Below are 20,263 nucleotides of genomic sequence, written 5' to 3'. Positions count from 1 at the left end.
CCTTGTCTGTCTAAACTAAAATTCTTTGGGGCAGGGACAGGCTTTGCTGTGTGTTTGTACAGCACAATGAGCTCCTGATATCACTGTGGAGCCTAGGTACTACCTATCACAAATAGCAACAAGCATCTTGCTAGCTTCGTAGCCCCTCCAGCTCTTGTGCTAGCCCTCCTCTCTGAGATTTGCACCCTCAGTGCATCTTGCAGAATCAGAGAAATGCAGGGCAAGGAGGGACCTCGAGAAATCATCAAGTCCAGCTCCAAGCACTGAGGCAGGATCAAGTAAACCTTATCTCAGTCAAAGGAGAACAAGCATTTCACTCCGTCTGATTGGTTTTCAGCTGGCATTCACAGCCCCATCTTTTTCATTTTTAAGTCGCTTGCCCAGTTGCTTGTCAGCCTTTTCCCACGGGCAAAAACTAGCTGCAGGGTTCCGATGGTGGAAGAAACGAGGGTTGTCCTAAGTGGAAGAAAACAGGACAATTAAGGCTGCACTATTAACATTTGGCTGCTTTGCCCCAGCAGGCGCCAGGCAAATATCCTATTTATTTCTATGAAATATTTAAAAATAAATAAATAAATAAATTGACGTGTCTTGCCTTGGGACATCTCCCCATGCATTCCAGTTTCATTCCAGACTTGCAAAGCGTTGGCAGGTTCCCTGTCCTCCAGTATTTTGTTTTTTAAATAAAATAGTGCAATGAGGTCTAATAATAAGAATAAAAAAGAATAATAGAAAGAAAATGTTGTCAGGGCTCCAAACTTATGACCTTTATGCCGTGAAAAGCTTTTATTCTGGTTCCTATTCTCACTCGTGCACAGATTTATTGAAAAGGACTTGACATTTATTCGTTTTCCAGTTAGATTATTGTGGTTAAATCAAAAAGAAGTGTCAGGCCTTGAGGAGCTGAAAGCAGCTCGGCATTTTCCATTGTGTCGGGTCACATGGTTCCCATTTGTTCTGTGAAAAACCTCATGGCTTTGGTTATTTTCACAGTCTGGAATGAGATATAATTCCACGCTCACTGCCAAGTCTCCTGTAGGAAACTCCTGCCTTTCGGGCCATCTCCCTCTGTTCGGCTTGGAGTCCTGTTTCGCAAGAAGCTTGTTTATTGCTTCAGATGGGCTGACAAACCTCTTCAAATCGTTGTTCAAAATCGTTGTCAAAAGAACACGAGAGGAAGGGCAGTCTTTTGGTCAAGGTAGGGCATCAGGAGTCAGATCTGGATTTTGGTTCTACAGACTTCCTTTGTCACCTTGGGCAAGTTACATAGGACTTGATCACAAGCCTGCTGAAATCACTGGAAAGAATTCAAGGGGAAGTGAATCAGGTTCTTAATATCTCTTTTTCTCCTCTGTAATATGGGAGTGGGTTAATTCTGTTCTACCATTTTTGATCCAAAGGTATGCCAGCATAAGCTAAAGTGTGACGTTAACTCAATATACTGGCATAACCCCTTGTTAGGACACTCCTAGTGAAGTATGAACGACCCAGGATGTTAGAGAGACAAGGTGGGTGAGGTAATATCTTTGATTGGACCAACCTCTGTCTGGGAATGAGACAAGTTTTGACCTTACACAGAGCTGTCTGGAAGAAGTACTCTCTGTAAGCTCGAAAGCTGGTCTCTTGCTTCAATAAAAAATAGTACCACACCCACTTTGTCTCGTTTTTCTTTAGTTGATGTCACTTTAGAAGAGAGATTAAGCTAAACTGAAGAGGAAAAAAAAACACTATTATTCTGGAATAAGAGTGTCTACACTGGGAGATATACCAGTATAACTATATCATTTTTGCTATGGCTACACTGTCACCTTAGAGCGCTGCAACTTTCTCACTCGGGGTGTGAAAAAACACCCCCCTGAGTGCAACAAGTTACAGCACTGTAAAGCGCCAGTGTAAACAGTGCCCCAACGGTCTAATCCCCTCACTCTGAAGTTTTGAGTGTAGCCATGCCCTATACCAGTACAATTACACCAGTATAACCGGGGAAAAACTTTCCCGTGTACACAGTCATAGAATCATAGAATCATAGAATATCAGGGTTGGAAGGGACCCCAGAAGGTCATCTAGTCCAACACCCTGCTCAAAGCAGGACCAATTCCCAGTTAAATCATCCCAGCCAGGGCTTTGTCAAGCCTGACCTTAAAAACCTCTAAGGAAGGAGATTCTACCACCTCCCTAGGTAACGCATTCCAGTGTTTCACCACCCTCTTAGTGAAAAAGTTTTTCCTAATATCCAATCTAAACCTCCCCCACTGCAACTTGAGACCATTACTCCTCGTTCTGTCATCTGCTACCATTGAGAACAGTCTAGAGCCATCCTCTTTGGAACCCCCTTTCAGGTAGTTGAAAGCAGCTATCAAATCCCCCCTCATTCTTCTCTTCTGCAGGCTAAACAATCCCAGCTCCCTCAGCCTCTCCTCATAACTCACGTGTTCCAGTCCCCTAATCATTTTTGTTGCCCTTCGCTGGACTCTCTCCAATTTATCCACATCCTTCTTGAAGTGTGGGGCCCAAAACTGGACACAGTACTCCAGATGAGGCCTCACCAATGTCGAACAGTCTCTTAAATTGTAGTCTCTTTGGGACAGGGATTGCTACTCTTGTGTTTGGACAGTGCCTACCACATGGGTTTCTGGTCTCAGCTGGAGACTCTATATGCTATTGTAAGACAAAGAATAATAACAATAATAAATATATTTTTAAAACTTCTAAGGAAATTTGTGAGCAGAAGCTCTGTGTAGCTTTGGAATTATAGCTGATCAGAACCAGAATTTCTGTTCTGTGGGAAATTCCAACGTTTTAAACAAATTTCTAAATTGGAAGAAAAAATTAAATTTTGAACTTTCACACAAAACAAAAATTCTAAAAATTTCAAATTGGGACCATAATGTTTCATTTCACTATTAAATCATTTATTTTCAATAACGCTGAAAGGTTGCATTTTGATGTTGCAAAATATGGTGTTTCACTAAGGTAGTTATATTTCATTTTAGCCTTCTCATTTTGCTTAGATTTTTATATTAAAATTATTATTTGTATAATATTTCAAATATCATATAACTATACATAATGATATTAAAATGTTAATTTTAACATAAGGGCAAAACAAATGAATCAAAACAAAAAAGTTGAAATGAATTAGAAAGTCAAAATGTTTTGTTTAGATTTTTCCCATTGAAAATGTTGTCAAATTTGACATGTTCCCACAAAACATTTTAATCAAAATGCAACTTTAGTTTTCAATGGCTAAATTGTTCCACTGACAATTTTTTGAAACTGATCCACTTTGAATAACAAATATGGTTAAGAGGTGCTAAGAAAAAAAACCCTTCCAAAATGCAAAATCTCAGCAGTGTTAAGGCAGAACAAATGACATGGAATGTGGTACTGTCCAATATGTTGATCTGCTGATATCACTGATATAAAAGCATATGGGGTCACTGTTAAGGTTTTGCATTTTGAATGTATGTATGATTAAGTTGATGTAGCTGTGTGAATATTTAATTTTTCTGTTTTTTTGGCAATTCAGGATGCTGGGGTGGGGGGAAGAGAATTTCAGGTTGCTCTAAAAATGAAATTTTCAAAAATTTTGGTGAATCAGAAAAACTCATTTTGGGGTGGACAAAGAATTTAGTTTGACGCAAAACAATATTTATTTTTTTTATTTTGAGCAGTTTTTATTGATTTTTATTTTTTTTAAACTTGAAGGAAATTTTGAAATGTTTTGACTATTTTAGAGATCTTGAATTTCCTTCAATTCAAGTTTAAGAAAAGGTTGTTTTGTTTTCTGCCAGAACAATTTGACAGAGGTGCCACAAATTCGTGAAACATTTGGGTGTTACCGAATCTGCATCTTTCACCACCAAAAAAAAAAAGTTTCGGAGAAGAAATTTCACCCAACATTATTTGAAATAGATATTGTGTGTCTGTTGCAGATGGAAATGAAGGCCTTATGGGCTGCTGGATAGAGTTGTAGGCAGGATAAAGGTGGAAATGAATGTAGAAGTCTTTCCCCTGATGTTCTTATTTCCATGTGTTGAAGGGATGGGGTATTCCCTGGTGCAATCTCAACTGTCATTAAGTATAGGTTTTGTTTGCTATTTATTACTCAATGGTCAGTGATATCATCACTTCTTGTAGAAGAGGCATAGAAGATTGAATGTCAAGCAAGATTCTGCTAGCTCTTACTCTAGTGAATAGACAAGTCCCAGCAGGTAAAGAAGGGTCCCAACAAGATTCAGCTTGCTCTTACTCATGCATGTGGACTCACTGTGTTCAGTGGAATGGCTTGCCTGCGTAAGATCTCCTGGCTGTGTTAGGACTTGCAAAGTCGGATGCTAAATCAGGAAATTATTTTCATATATTTCTTTTCAGAGTGCACTTTGGACCCAATCCTACATCACTGCACTGGGGAGTCTAGTCATCGATTTCAGCGCAAATGGGATCAGTGTCTTTCTTGGTAATTTTCAATTTTATAATGTATTGTGGACAGGTCTGACACAGTGAGGTGCTAAGAGGCCTTGAGTCTCATTGAATAATCCTCATTTTGAAATCATTTCTGACCAGCTTTTGCTCAGTGGTTAGACCTGGTTAATGGTGCAGCTATGTTGTGTTTCTTTGAACGTTATACAAGAGCTCTCCTGCAATGCCAGAAGATCTGAACTTCCCTAAATGTTTGGAGTGTTTTAATCCAGAGGTTTATTTAATCTCCATTACTTGACTTTTTAATCTCTAGTTATCTTGAATGGCTGTTTATCTGGAATGAGAGAGATTAAGATTTGTTCTCTGTAAAGATCACCATAAATTGCTGAGACACTGCTTAGAAAATGGTAAGTATTTTCACTGAAAAACCAAAAGACACTAAAAGTTTTCATTTTATTCCAGATATTTTGTGCACATTTTCCAGTTGTCAGCGAAACCCACCAATCTTTTTAGTTTTCAGAAATTGAAAACCAAAACAATTCTAGTGGGTTTTGTTCCTCAGTTTGTTATTGTTGAAAAACTGGAAAATGTCACATGAAATGATTATTTTTTTTTACCATGAACATTTCCATTAAAAAAATTAGGGGAGGGATTCTGTTGAAAATTTGTTTTGACAGAAAATGTCCAACCACTTCCAATACTGGGTAAGATCCTACTTTCACTTCATATTGGTGAAAATCATGACCAACTGCATTACTTTCGGTGGGGATACACCCAGCGTGAAACTGCTGTAAAAGAAATTAAAATCGAGCCCCTTGTTTGTAGAGCATTCCAATCCTTTTCTGGTGTTTGTTTGGTTTATTCATTTCATAATTTCATGTTCCCCAGTGCATCTGGAATAATGTGGGATTATCCTGGGGGTTTAAATTGCACTGCCTGTGGTATTCGGTTTCAATTTGTTATTTTTACAGTGTGCAAAGGCAAAATGGACCTGCGTTCCCAAGCTATTTATGTCTCCTTTACACACAAATACCCCAAACTGGGGATGTCTCTGATTATCCTACTACCTCTGCTGCACACCAGAAACTCTCCTGCGTGCTCATTTAGAATGATTTAACCCAGCTAGAATCTTTCGCAATGTGATCTTGACATAAATATTCTGTTGCTCCTCTGCGACGCTGATGAAAGGAATTCCCTGCAGACTCCCCCGAGAAAGAGGAATGAGGCTACATGCTTTTTAGCCACAGCACAAGTGGGCAGGGCAGTTCTTATGAACTGGTGATGAGTACTATCTGGCAGAGGCTGAAGTTCTAAACAGTAGGAGATACCCACATCAAGTGTACATACTGCACCCCCACACACACCCAACACACCCCAAGCATACAAATGTGCACACACAAGCACAATCAGGCGGACACACCCAGTCACAATCACACCTCGGAACACACAAATGCCTCCATCACAAGCACACACCTTCCTTCCTGAAGCCCAGTGTAACCCCCCACACCTTTACTCCTTGCTGACATGCAGCTACAGAAGAGCCATAGGCAGCCACTGCAAAAGGGCCAATTTCTCAAACTAAGCAACAAGGCTGCTCACTCCAGGAAGGAAGCAAGCACAGGGCTAAGGGCTCTCTTGGTATTGACACCTCCTCATCAATTATTGGGAGTGGACCACATCCACCCTGACTGAATTGGCCTTCAACATTGGTACTCCTTGTAACGTAACTCCCTTCAGGTGCCAATATAGATCTATGCCTGTATCTGTAATTTTCACTCCATGCATCTGAAGAAGTGGGGATTTTACCCATGAACGCTTATGCCCAAATAAATCTGTTAGTGTTTAAGGTGCCACCAGACTCCTCGTTGTTTTTTTAGGGCTAAGGGATGGAATCCTCAGCACCAGCCTGCGGTAGATGAGTGGAGACATTTGGAAGTTGTTTCCGCAGAGTCGAGGAAAATAACAGAAGAGACAGTGCACTCATCTCACAACGGCATGAGGCTTTGACCTGATCCAGCCATGCCAGGCAGGTTACAATGGGAGTAAGCATGATACTGCCACACACAGACCTTCCTGAGAGAGACAAGGTCGACAGAATCTGGTTTTCTCTTTGGTAACCATGCACGTGATCTCCTTAAGTACCTTTAGTGTTCAAACCCTGAATCCAAGAAGAAGGACGGTCTTATGAGTAGTGCCATGGTGTGGGATTCAGGATACATTGGTTCAGTTCCTGCCTTTGTCACAGGCCTTCTCTGTGAATGTGGTCAAGATGCTGTCTCTCACTATACAGCACCTAGCATGATGGGCCCTCCAGTCTTGGTTGGAATCTCTATGCACTAAGTGAGTAAGTAAAGACCATTTATTTGTGTCTGAATACTAGTGACATCATAGCAGAATGTTTAGACGCCTCCTCAATCCACTGCTATATTGGAGCACTCATCAGTTGACCTCTCATGTCGTCTATCCATCTCCTCCCTGGCCAGCCCCTAGTCCAGGGGTGGGCAAACTTTTTGGCTTGAGGACAACATCTGGGTATGGAAATTGTATGGTGGGTGAAATTGGGGGTTGGGGTGCGGGCTCCGTCTGGGGGTACAGGCTCTGGGGTGGGACTGGTGATGCAGGGTTTGGGGTGCAGGAGGGTGCTCTAGGCTGGTACCAAGGAGTTTGGAGGGCAGGAGGAGGACCAGGTCTGGGGCAGGAGATTGGGGCACGGGAGGAGGTCATGGGTGCAGACTCTGGGCGGCGCGTACCTCAAGCAGCTTCCAGAAGCACTGGCATGTCCATCCTCGGGCTCCGAAGCAGAGGCGCGGCCAGGTGGCTCTATGCACTGCCCCATCTGCAGCACCGTACCCGCAAGTTAAAGTTTGCACTTGCTGAATTCCAACAGCAGGGTCTGCTTCTCTCCAATAATACTTCTAACATAAGCATAAGATACAAACAAATCGTTGCCAGCACCACATCTCAAAAGCTTTCATTTTCTTATCAGCCTCATTAATTTCTCATAATTCACATCCATAAGTTGCTACAGAAAAAAATTAAGCTTCATACATTTCAAGATGCCGTGATTTTTTCCAAACTTTTGTAAGAGAGGCCATGCCTGAGTGTGTCACCCCTAGTCTTCTCCCAATTTCTTTGAAGTAGCCTCATGTATGCATTTAATTTTTGCCATATTTGGGGATATTAGAGAGACAAGGTGGGTGAGGTAATATCTTCTATTGGACCAACTGCTGTTGGTGAAAGAGACAAGCTTTCGAGAAGTTGGTCTCATAAAAGATATTTCCTCGCCCACCTTGTGTAATATCCTGAGACCAACACAGATACAACTACACTTCATATTCAGGGATAGTCCATATTTCTCACTAACTCTTTTTACAGACTCAAAACATTTGTTGCATTGCATCAGTGGTTATAGCGAAAAGCAGCATGTCATCAGCATATCTGAGAACATTTAAGAAGTGTCCACAAATGGAAATCACAATTTCTTCTACTTTATCAAAATCTTCCAGGGCTTGTCTCATAATAAATTCTGGGTACATGCTGAAAAGTCTTGGCGACAAAATATGCCCTTGTCTCATAGCCTACCCAATGGAAAACCATTTGCAGTCATCTACTGCTCTTTGCACCATGGTCTGTTGGTGAGGCTAGGAACTTGTGAAGAGTTCAGTGAGACTCTTTGGAATCTCTATGTCTGTCAGGATCCTCCAAAGCTAGTCATGTTGGAGGGTATAGAATGCTTTGGAGTAGCCAGTGAAACACATGGTCAATGGGTGATTGTATTCCCTGCATTTTTCAATAAGGTGATGGATGTTTGCTTTTTGAGCATGAAACCAGCTGCTGCTGGTGGTAGTTCTGCTTCTTTCATTCGCTTCATGCATTTCTGGATTATGTAGAGGAGAACGTGTCACGTGCCATATCCAGGAGATGATACGATTGTTCCTGCATTCTGTTACGTCTCCTTTCTTTGGTAAGGACAGAAAATTTCCTTCATCCAGTCATCTGGCCAATTTCTAGTAATCCATAAATTGTTGGACCTTTTCCACATGAGATCCATACCACGGTCACCAGCTGCTTTTAACAATTGTGCTGGAATTACAAGGAACTGCGCAGACAGATACAAAGGCAGATGAGATGAAACACGAATGAATACCTAAGGGCAAAATGCTCAGAACTTGAGAAGAGAACTACAAAGAGAATAACACAAAAGGTATGCTCACAGTGGTCACACTTCTTACCAGAATGTTTCCCGCACTATCAAGCATAACAAAAGATCATGTTGGTAGAGTCATCGCTGAAGGTGATGGTAGCAAATGCCGATGGCGCATTCATGTCTCCAATCTGTATGGTTCATCAGAGGCCACTCGCGATACAGGATGACAGAAAGCAGAGTACAGAGCCAGAAGCATCAGTCCTTTGAGAGGAAACGGTACATGCTGCTAGGTAAAGGAAGCATGGAAAAGCACCAGGGGTAGATAATGTACCAGCAGAATTGTTAAAAGCAATTGGTGAGTGCAGTATTGGTTTCTAAGCATGACCACAATAAAAACAATAGCCTCCATGCACACAGCAGTGAGAGTAAATCCTCAGCACACTTCTCTGTGAGGAGAGGGGTCCACAGAATCACAGGCGCTCCCCAGTTCGATCAGATAGTCACTTCGCCAGGTCAAGGATTGCGCCCTACAGTCCGTCTTCTAGTGCTAGTTTGAAATGTGCCCCATAACAGGGCTTCCCCTGACACAGTTACCAAGCTAACCACACCAGTGGTGTGATGTGTGTTGTAACTCCTAAGAGGAGCAGAGAAGGTGGAATGGCATGAATAGCAACAGGGACTGGGAAAGCTTACAGAACGGCAGTGAGAACAGAATGCGTCTTTATCCTGTATTTCTCCCATGCTTTGAGGATGCCGATTAAAGTGTCACACCCAGCTCCTCGTCTATTGATTGCTCTTCTGATCTACATTTATGGCACTTTCCTCTACGAATATTACAGCCAGGATGAACACCCTGGCAAATTTCGAAATCCCCTTGAAGCATTTAACAACATGTGACCACCTCCAGCAGGTCAGGTGACATATCAGCTGTCTGTCTTCTGTCTCCGCCCCCGCTTCCTCCACCCCACAGCCTATCCTTCCTCCAGACCCAACTAAAATACTCTGTTAACCAGTTTTAACGTGTGTTTACAAAGGAGAATACCAATCTGGGCGCTTCCTACAACCATGTGTTATTCATTTGGATGTATCGCAAAAAACATTGTTTCTTGTGGCATTTCCAAATAAAAACCTCATGGCTCTGACTTTAAAACATTACACAAAGCACTGCCCTTGTGGTATTTGGGGTGAGGGACGGGGGGAATGGAGGTTTTTTTCTGTCTTTCCTTTTTTTCTTTTTTAATAAGAGCAGAGCAAAGATTTTTTGGCACAGAAACTGTATTCCATTCTGGATTGTATTATCTGAAACCCTTAAGGAAAATCTGCATAGCACTTCCCTACACCTGATCATAATGTATCATGGGTCTCCTTCTAGTATGGCTTATAAACCTGCAGTGTCCAGTCCCCTGGAACTTAACGTTGCCTTCCTCTTTTTTCCACAGATAATTTCTGTTAGTTCGTTTTTTTTATCAGCACGATCAAAATAAATGGCAAATCAAAGTCATATTTTAGGGTGTTTTCCACTGTCACTTGACAGATTTAGGACCAGATTCCGCCACCTTTACTGACGATGAAGAGAACCTCCCGCTACATCGAAATCAATGGGGCCAGAGTGGGTCAAGAGAAGGAAAACTGGTTTAAATGAAAAATGATGAAACTTCAACATCCGTTTCATTCATTCATTCTAGCTCTTTCTGTGTAGAAATAGCAGCTGTCTACAGAGATCCCCCTCTGAAGTCTAGAGCTAATCCAAAGGCTGTTAGCAGATGCAAACTCTGCTCTGGGGGGGTGGGTATGATCTGTTGCAGGCCACAGGGAGAAAAAAAAGAAAAGGATTCATAAGGCTGGAAGGAACCATTGGATCTTCTAGTCTGATCTTTTGTACGAAACAGACCATAGAATTTCATCCAGTTATCCCTATCCTTGGTCCAATACCTTGTGCCAATGGTGCTAAGTACCTTAAAGAGGCAATAGCCAAGCTGAGGAGCTGAGCATCTTTAAGCTAAGGGAAATAGAACACAGGTGCTGCGTATGATTCACGTGACAGAACACACCACTAAGGAGGGGATGGCTTCACAGTCTACGAATCAGATTTGGCATAGATTCCCAGTAGTCACTGATGTAAACTACAGACAGGCAGTTTGCTCTCTGTGTTGAGCCCTTAATACAAACGTAGCTCTTATAATCAGTGGATCTCAGAGGGGGTGTGAGGAAGATAAGTATATCACAGATGGGGAAACTGAAGCACAGAAGAATGAAATGAGTTGGACAAGGTCCTAGAGCAGGTAAATAGCAGAACCCAGAGCTCCTAGTACCAAAGCCAGTGTCCTGTCGACCAGACTACTCTGCCTTTTGCTTGGGTTAGACCTGAAAAACCAAGATGTTGTCTTCTCCATGTGGCCAGTGGCGCCGGGTCAATCATTTTTAAAACCACTTTATTTGAACAAGACTGTGGAATTCATCAATCATTCTGCAGATATTATTCTACCCGTGCTCTAGTGGAGAGTAAAGATCCCATTGCATTTGTGCCCTGGGCCAAAATTTTCCCTCGCCCCACCCTTTTTCACCTGGGTGATGGGCCTAATGGCTCTCTTCCACCCCAGAAGTGGCTGCAGTAGGGGGGTGCTCTGTTCTGTGAAAGGTTTTGGGAATGGAAAGTAGAATTGCTAGAAAGACTAGTCTATTATTATTGTACCTGTAGGACCTAGAATCCCCAACTGAGATCAGGGTCCCGTGGCACTAGGCAGAGTAAATACACACAGAAAGAGACATTCTCTACCACCAAGAGTTTGCAATCAAAATAAGCAAGCCAGATGAAGGAAGGCTTATTATCCCTAATTTTCAGTGGGATAACAGAGAGATTGAGAGGAAGATTTTCAAAGGCTCAAGATTCCTAACTCCCACTGGAAGTCAGCTGTGCCTTAAAAATATCTCCCGCTGAATGATTCGCCCAAGTTCAGCTGAATCCAAGGCCAGTGCCTCACCCACAAGAACATCTTTCTTCCTCATGACTCCTGGTTGTCAGAAACCCAGAGACCTTTGTACACTCTGGTGGAGATGTCCCTTCTGCACTCATGGCCAGAGCCAATCTTTCTGCGGGCATGTGAGATCAACCTCAGAAATAGCAACAGGACTGCCAACAAAGTAACCAGTGAGCAATTAATTTACGAGATGGCATGCCCTACCTTACACACCTGCTCATGTTGACCTGACCTAAGCCAGCTGTGGCCATGGGGAGATGCCAACATTCACCCAAACATGGCACGGATGCACACAGCTCACAATGCTGCCCTCCATGATCGCCAAGTGAAAAGGACGTGCTTTCAAACAAATGATGATTGTAGACATCTCACTCAGCCTGTGGGATGAGGGCAACTTTTAGCAAGGAGGGAAAGGTTCCCAGTCAGAAGTGCATCTGATCTCTGCACACTTCTTATTGTGTCTTATTTACAAAAGCTCTGAGACTGAAGCTGTTACTCTTCCAGCCTGTCTCTCTGGTTGGTTGGGCTGCTGGCTTGAAAAATATTTTGCTATCTTTTTTAAAGCCCCAGGCCTCAAGTGTTCCTCTTTCTTGTCCTCGCCCATGGTCCTTCTTGGTGTCTCCTTTGGAGAAACATACACATAGCACTGATTTTTCCCCAAACTGAATGAGGAATAGGAGCTCAACGCCAACAAAAAAGAGGAGGCCAGTGATGTTTTGGAAATTACAATTTGTCTGGATGGAAGGAGTTGTTTTGTCTTGCAGCACAGCAAAAGCAATGGGATACTCTAGGGACACAAGAGTCTTTGAGGGAGATGACCACCCAGTCTAGGTGAACCCGAGATGCACCAGAACATGAAGATGGTCTTGCTGTCCCAGACTGGCCACAAAGACATCATCATCTCCCCACTCTGGCCTTCTTAGTCACAGTCAAGTCTGTCACGTCAGAGAGGCCTTAACCTAATCTGACTTCAACAAGGAAAGATAGCTTCACCACTGCCACATCCATCAAGGTGAGGGGCACCCTATGGGCAACATGTTCTGATGGCTCAGTATGGCAATATTATCAGAACTTTGGGCCACCAGTCTAGTATTCATTAGAGCTGGTCAGGAAATAATATTTTCCCCTGAAACAATTTAGATGAAAATGGGGAAAAATCATTTGCATCAAAAATTTTCTTTGAAATTTTTGCAGTTTTCACAGAAAAAAATAAAAAAAACAGAAGATTTGGGGCGTTCATCAGCCAAAAACTGAAATATCTCAGTCTAAATAATTGTTGAAAACTCAAAAGGTATTTGCGGGTTTGTTTTTATGTTTTTTCACTTTGTCAGAAAAAACATAAAGACAAAGAAATGGAACAATATGTACCAAGGGCCTGATTCTCCTTGACACTTAGCCCCTTTCATTGACTCCTTGAGGGGGGCATGGATCAGCATTCACGTGGTGCTCCCTGTCAGTCCCCGGGCCAAGCCAGGGAGCTAATGATCCAGCCAGCTGACCAAATTCGGTGATGAATTGTGGTCATGTGCCACCTGAGGCATGTGCTGAGAAGAATTGACTCCTTGCCCCTTTGCTCTGCTAAAGGGACCTGAAAGCAGGCGTAATTTACAAGGATGTATCACTACACAAAGTAAAACTATTTCCCCTTGTTTATTTCCCCTCGTACTGTTCTTTTCAACTGCTGGAAATAGCCCACCTTGATTATCACTACAAAAGGTTGCCCCCTCTCCCCACTCCCCGCTCTCCTGCTGGTAATAGCTCACCTTTCCTGATCACTCTTGTTACAGTCTGTATGGTAACAGCCATTGTTTCATGTTCTCTTTGTATATAAAATCTCCCCACTATATTTTCCACTTTATGCATCCAGTGAAGTGAGCTGTAGCTCATGAAAGCTTATGCTCAAATAAATTGGTTAGTCTCTAAGGTGCCACAAGTCCTCCTTTTCTTTTTACTGATACAGACTAACACGGCTGCTACTCTGAAACCTATAATTTGCAGGTTCATCTAAGGGTCTCAGTGGACGTAAGCAGAGCTGCTTAAAGTTGAAGAGTTACACGTGCTGGATTGGTCCAGGCTGAGGTTGATGGTGGGAGGGAAATTGTTGAAATCATGGTGGAATTTCTTAAGGGCTTCTTTTCCATGAGTCCAGATGATGAAGATGTCATCAATGTAGTGCAAGTAGAGTAGGGGCGTTAGGGGATGAGAGCTGTGGAAGCATTGTTCTAAGTCAGCCATAAAAATGTTGGCATACTGTGGGGCCATGCGGGTACCCATAGCAGTGCCGCTGATTTGAAAGTATACATTGTCCCCAAATGTGAAATAGTTATGGGTGAGGACAAAGTCACAAAGTTCAGCCACCAGGTTTGCCGTGACATTATCAGGGATAGTGTTCTTGACGGCTTGTAGTCCATCTTTGTGTGGAATGTTGGTGTAGAGGGCTTCTACATCCATAGTGGCTAGGATGATGTTTTCAGGAAGATCACTGATAGATTGTATTTTCGTCAGGAAGTCAGTGGTGTCTCGAAGATAGCTGGGAGTGCTTGTAGTGTAGGGCATGAGGAGGGAGTCTACATAGCCAGACAACCCTGCTGTCAGGGTGCCAATGCCTGAGATGATGGAGCATCCAGTATTTCCAGGTTTATGGATCTTGGGTAGCAGATAGAATACCCTTGGTCAAGGTTCTAGGGTTGTGTCTGTGCGGATTTGTTCATGCTCTTTTTCAGGGGGTTTCTTGAGCAGATGGTGTAATTTCTTTTGGTAACCCTCAGTGGGATCAGAGGGTAATGGCTTGTAGAAAGTGGTGTTGGAGAGCTGCCTAGCCGCCTCTTGTTCATATGCCGACCTATTCATCATGACGACAGCACCTCCTTTGTCAGCCTTTCTGATTATGATGTCAGAGTTGTTTTTGAGGCTGTGGATGGCATTGTCTTCTGCATGGCTGAGGTTATGGGGACAAGAGATGTTGCTTTTCCACAATTTCAGCCCATGCACATCGGCGGACGCACTCTATGTAGAAGTCCAGTCTGTTGTTTCGACCTTCAGGAGGAGTCCACCCAGAAACCTTCTTTTTGTAGTGTTGGTAGGAAGGTCTCTGTGGGTTAGTATGTTGTTCAGAGGTGTGTTGGAAATATTCCTTGAGTCAGAGACGTCGAAAATAGGATTCTAGGTCACCACAGAATTGTATCAGGCCCAACAAAGAAAATAACAGAACGCCACTAGCCATCACCTTCAGCCCCCAACTAAAACCTCTCCAACGCATCATCAAGGATCTACAACCTATCCTGAAGGATGACCCATCACTCTCACAGATCTTGGGAGACTGGCCAGTCCTCACTTACAGAGAGCCCCCCAATCTGAAGCAAATACTCACCAGCAACCACACACCACACAACAAAAACACTAACCCAGGAAGCTATCCTTGCAACAAAGACCGTTGCCAACTGTGTCCACATATCTATTCAGGGGACACCATCATAGGGCCTAATCACATCAGCCACACTATCAGAGGCTCGTTCACCTGCACATCTACCAATGTGATATATGCCATCATGTGCCAGCAATGCCCCTCTGCCATGTACACTGGCCAAACTGGACAGTCTCTACGTAAAAGAATAAATGGACACAAATCAGACGTCAAGAATTATAACATTCAAAAACAAGTCGGAGAACACTTCAATCTCTTTGGTCACTCGATTACAGACCTAAAAGTGCCAATTCTTCAACAAAAATCTTCAAAAACAGACTCCAATGAGAGACTGCTGAACTGGAATTAATTTGCAAACTGGATACAATTAACTTAGGCTTGAATAAAGACTGGGAGTGGATGTGTCATTACGCAAAGTAAAACTATTTCCCCTTGTTTATTTCCCCTCGTACTGTTCTTGTCAACTGCTGGAAATAGCCCACCTTGATTATCACTACAAAAGGTTGCCCCCTCTCCCCACTCCCCGCTCTCCTGCTGGTAATAGCTCACCTTTCCTGATCACTCTTGTTACAGTCTGCATGGTAACACCCACTGTTTCATGTTCTCTGTGTATATAAAATCTCCCTACTATATTTTCCACTGTATGCATCCGATGAAGTGAGCTGTAGCTCACGAAAGCTTATGCTCCAGCAAATTATAGGGCCTGATGCTGCAGAACTTAATTCACACAAACAGCCCTCGCTTATGTGAGCGTCTCCACTGAAGCAGCATGCCAAGTGACAGTAGTTAACCATTGGAACCCGGGACATGGTGGATTCTCTATCACTTGCGGTCTTTTAATCAAGACTGGATGTCTTTCAAAACAGAGATGCAATAGCTCAGATGGAAGTTATTGGCTTGATGCAGAAAGTACTCAGTGAGGTCCAGGTGCAGGTTGCAGCCTTCACTCTGCAGGAGGTCAGATTAGACGGTGACAGAGGTCACATTTCTGACTTTAGACACATAGCAGCTCAGGTCAGAGTAGATTCTCATGGAGTCTATATTAAGAAAAACACTGAGCAAAATTGTCTCATGGTCTCCGGATTATTATTAGACAATATTATTTCACTTGCAGAAAAAAAATCCCTGCTCCATATGAAAAAAAGGATGGAATGTGCTTGAGTGACGTCTGAGAGGCTGATTCTTGACCTTCTGGCCTCTACCTTGTCACAAGGGTTACCGGACTTTACCTCAGCGAGTGAGTGGTGCCTTTTCCAAGTATAGCAGCGTGGTGGTATTTGTTCTTTGTGAGGCTTTGGCTGTCCGCTGCTTCTTCTGTGGAGACGGCTGAGAATCCCAAGGGTTTGACACAGTTTAGCATGAATAATACTTTGTCATTTGGCTGCTGGGAAGTACATTATCAGCCATTCCTTGCTGGCTATTTGTCAGTCATTATTCTCCTGGTTCAAAAGCACAGTTCATTCAGTGGGGTAACAGAAACAACACCATGTGACTCTAGGTGACCAGTGGCATGCCGAGAATCACCAACAGGCCTATGCAGTGGACAGTGTGGGCTGGTGGATTCTGCCACCCTTATCACCTTGAGTAGGACCTTACTGGGAGTAAGAATGACAGACTCCCTGCAGCTTCACGGGTGGGGACTGAGGAGGAGCATTCACCTCACACCCTCACTGTAATGAACAAAACAGCTAAGCTAATGTGTGGAGTGTCAACATTTGCTGCTGAGCTAGACCAAGGAGGGAGAGGAACATTTCCTTCCATGCACAGCTCCTGGGGCAGCCCAGCTACGCACAGACCACATGGCAAAGCAACAACCCAGTCCTTTGCCTGGTGACAGTTTGTAGGCTCTTTGGGGGACACTTCATGCGACAGGAGCAACAAGGGGCAGAAGCGGGGCCCTTTGAGATCAAACTATAGGCTGCAAAGTGTCAGCAATAAACCTTTGGGTGGATACTTATAAAGGAGGGAGACGCTTGTTGGAATCAGGCCTGGTCTGGATATGCAGCAAGGGCCGAAATCAGTCGAAGAAAACTGGTCACAAGAAATAGCTCAGGAAACAGAAACCATATTGTTCCTTAAACTCAGAGAGTCTGGCATACCCACGGCCTGGCGGGAGTAAAATAATGCTACTGGAACTGTGTTTTGGGAGTCATCAGGCCTTTTTACCGGATGTACAATAGAGCAGCTCTAATCCTCTGCATACAGCTTTGAAAAATGGACCCAGGAGGGACTACTAGATCATTAAGATCAGATCTGCAAATGGCTCGGTGGAAGCATATTTTTACATTTCGGTGGAGAAATATGTTTCACTCATGTAGAACGCTGCATTTTTATCCCCCCAGTGCAGCAGAACCTACAGCATGTTTAATCTGAGAAAGTGATGGGAATGAAGTGCTGTGTATATTGGCATATTTTGTACGGGGTTCACTTTGATTTGCATCCACAGACAAAGCTTCTCTCCAAGAAAGACAGCTAAGCTACAGTGCATCAGAAGTGAACGGCTCTCCATTCAAAGGATAGGGCCAGGCTGTGTTTTTGGGGAGCGCCTCAAGCAAGGGGTGGCATGTAAGATCATTCCCCCAGGAGTAACGCCAGGAGATGCTCTGATACAGACTCCCCCTCTTGGGCAGAATTCTCTCCCCTGCGCTCTCCTTGCTCTGTGGAGTAGGAATTTGCTATTGGCCTATAGCAGCCAATTACAATAATCCCCCAGACACCAGCTCAGCTGCTCGATTGGGGGTGGAGCCACGACTTCACCCATTTCCCCACCCACTCCCCACCCACCTTCTTCAGGAGTGGGGCCTCGCCTCAAGATCTGAGTAGCCCATGCAGGGGCATGAAATGAAGGTGATTTTTACTCTCTGACTCCCCTGCTTGGGTATATAGTCCACATCACAACCTAGCCTTGTATGTAGAGTAGGGGTCATTTCAACCACCCCTAAAAGGCAGTCCCTGGTGAAGGAGGCATGAAATGGAGCAGCTGTTTAACAGATAACAGCCCTGCTGTATGGTGCATGAACTGCGGAACACATAATTCTGTATGGAATTTGTCCAGCACTCCAGGGTGAACACCCTTCCTCTGACAAAGCGTGCCCCAGGATCTTGGATGACCACTAGTGAATAGGGTGTCAGTTTTAGATCTTCATCGTGTTCCATCCTGGTACAGAGCTATGTCCATGAAAAGTGCTTTATGTATCCTAATGGCTGAGTTCTACCCTCAGTTATACCCACGAGTGATGGGGCTTAAAATCCCATCACCTGCAAGGCTAGTGAATGCACCCAGTTAGCCAGAGCTTTGCGCCTGGGCAGGTGCATAGTTAAGTGGCTCCCAGCCAGAGTGGGCAGAGCTAAGCCATAATTAGTAGACTGAAGGAGCCAGTTGGGAGACAGATGATAGAAGAGACAGAGGTCGCTGTCTGAGAGAAGCCCAGGGTTAAAGTAACAGAGATAACAAGGGCAGCACAGGCTCTTGCAAGGGAATCCCCGAGATAGGGTTTTGCAAGTGCAAAAAGATGACTTCAGTAGTCCAAGGGGCAGAAGAATTATCCAGGTTTATTTTGGCCTCCGCAAAGGATTTGAACATTGTGACTTGGCCAGAGGGCTGAACCAGAAAAGACCGGGAGTCAGAGGCAGGCAGCGAAGGTGAGGCACTGAAGCTGAAAATAGCGGCGACATCCGGCACCAACGTATGGGGACAGTCCAAGGGTGAGTGAGCCCCACTACATCATTAACCCCCAATCTGTCAAAGTTAAAAGAACTGGATGTATTTAGCCGAGAGAAGTGGAAACTGAGGGAGGACTTAACAAGAGTCTTCAAATATGTCAAAGGTTGTGATAAAGAAGATGGGGATCTATTGTTCTCCATGCCCACCGAGGGGAGAACAAGACGTAATCAGCTTAGTTTGCAGCATAGGAGATTTAGGTTAAATATTGGGGGAGGAGGGGGAAACTTTGTAACCTTAAGGATTGTTAAGCCCTGGAAATGGTTGCCTAGGGAGATTGTGCAATCCTCTTCATTTGAGGTTTTTAAGAAAAAGTTGGGCAAACACCTGCCAGGGATGGTCTAGATATATTTGGTCCTGCCTCAGCATGGGGTGATGGAGTAGATGACCGCTCAAGGTCCTTGCCAGCCCTACAGTTCTGGGATCCCATTGTCATTACTTCCAGGTGCATCGTGCCATCTACCGCCATACTGGGTCATGGATACAACACTAATTCACACTCCTCTGTAACTTGCCCTGTTGTACTTCAGTGCTAGGATCTTGAGCTTTCAAAGGTTCTACTGTGCTGCCAGTTGAAGCTCTGAAGGGGATTTCACAGTCAGTTGTATGAAGGTCTCAGACTTTTTGAGTGTGCAGTAATACTTTTGTACATCTGTGGTTAATTATGTTTGGCTACCTAATTGCCCTGGCAGCCCTCTTTCCATTCAGTCACCTCAAAATGTTTCATAAACACTGGCTGTGATTTCAGGAGTACTTAGAGGTCCCAGCTGGCAGCAGGGCCCATGGCTTCTGGACACAATCCCTGACTAGAAGAATTTACAGCTCATGTGGACAACAGGTGACTTGCCCAGGCTCACCAAGTAGGCTTGCAGCAGAACCCAGGTTTCCCACATCTCAGACCTGTGCTCTAGCCACTATACCGGGCAGCTCCTGTCCGCTGAATGCTCCTGTAAAGTTGGTTAAATATTTTCCCTCGCCGTTTTACCTTGGGGGAGAGTCAGGTCCAGGGTAGTGCTGGGCACAGGCCACAGCTATAGATCCACCATCCCTCTGCCCTTAGAACTGCAGGGAAATTTAGCTTTTTTTCCCCGGTCTGCCCTTTGCCCCACTCTTCTCTACATAGGAATGATCAATTGACCTATTACTCCCTTGAGCCCAGCAAGCACTCATACAGGACACGTATCTCCACCTAGCCATTAAGATCTCAGGAAGGGGAGGAGACCAGTGAAGCCTTGAGCATTGAGAAAAGTCATGGTCTCGCCCTGCTGAGAGGCCCAGAGCACTGTGATCAACTGTAATAATGACAGGATATAGCTTCTCTCTCTAGGCTTCATGGCAAAGTACAAGGTATCCCTGGGTTTTTCTGGGAGGGGAAAGGGCGACTAATTGTTTCCAGAGAGAGGTTTCTTTGAAACAGGCATTGGAATTATACAGAAAGATATATCAACATCGAGCTGGGATGCAGTGATTGTTATTGCATTAGAAGATACATCCAGAGGACATTGGGATATTGTCAGGAACAAGAGAGTTCCAGGACACTGTTGTAGCTCTCAAGGTAAGAGTAAAAGGTG

The sequence above is a fragment of the Lepidochelys kempii genome, chromosome 2 (genome assembly GCF_965140265.1).
Source record: "Lepidochelys kempii isolate rLepKem1 chromosome 2, rLepKem1.hap2, whole genome shotgun sequence".
NCBI classification, from domain to species: Eukaryota; Metazoa; Chordata; order Testudines; family Cheloniidae; genus Lepidochelys; species Lepidochelys kempii.
Note: the sequence above shows the minus strand (reverse complement) of the source record.